Raw genomic sequence first — 849 nt, forward strand, 5'->3', positions numbered from 1 at the left:
CAGAAGTAGCCTCAGAAGTAAAAGTTTTTCTCTGACCTCCTCCTGCCTTCCTGTGTCGGGTGGCTGGTCCTTCATTCTTCCCCAAGGTTAGCTGTAGAAACTCCAATACCTCTTCCCTAAGGCGGGTCATGGAAACCAGAACCCTTTTTCTCCAAAGCCAGCCATAAAACCTAAACATATTACTCTAACTTCCCCATGACTCCACCTTTCTGTGTAAGAGTCGGCCATAAATAAATTCTCAGGTCTACTTTGTTTGATTGCAGGTCATAGGAACTCCAAACTCCATTCCGGGGGGCGGGGGGGGGAGAGAGAGACAGAGAGAGAGAGAGCGAGAGAGAGCACTTCCTCATACCCAGGAGGAAGGAATTGCTGCACAGAGAGGCCAAATATGATCTAAACAGACAGGCCTTGCTGGGTTTCCCCATTGTCCATTAGCATGAGATCATACCATTTTTTTTTAATTTTAAATTTTTATTTTTATGGAGCGCTTCACTAATTTGCATGCCATCCTGGTAAAGGCGCCATGCTAATCTCCTCTATATTGTTCCAATTTTAGTATACGTGCTGCCAAAGCAAGCAACCGTACCTTTTTTGTCCAATCGTATTTCTACATGACTGTCCATACTTTGTTGAACCTAAACATAAAAATGAACCTTTTCCTTGTATCTTTGGGTCTTCATTTGGAAGGCTCCCATGTCATGTAAACTATGATCAAATAAATTTGTATTCCTTTTCTGCTAATTGTCTGCCCTTTGTCAGCTGATTTTCAGTGAACTTTCAGAGGATGAAGGTGAAGTTTTCCCCTGTCATCTACACCATAAACTTCTTATTTTTGTGTTAGATCTAAAG

General features: G+C 42.2%; 1 non-coding gene across 1 annotated transcript; it reads right to left on the reverse strand.

Moving 5' to 3' along the window:
- Positions 1-473: 473 nt before the first annotated feature.
- LOC119624570 (U6 spliceosomal RNA) lies at positions 474-576 on the reverse strand. Its single transcript, XR_005240734.1, has one exon. It is a non-coding gene; the product is annotated as a U6 spliceosomal RNA (small nuclear RNA).
- Positions 577-849: the final 273 nt, after the last annotated feature.

The sequence above is a fragment of the Chlorocebus sabaeus genome, chromosome 1 (assembly GCF_047675955.1).
Source record: "Chlorocebus sabaeus isolate Y175 chromosome 1, mChlSab1.0.hap1, whole genome shotgun sequence".
NCBI lineage: Eukaryota > Metazoa > Chordata > Mammalia > Primates > Cercopithecidae > Chlorocebus > Chlorocebus sabaeus.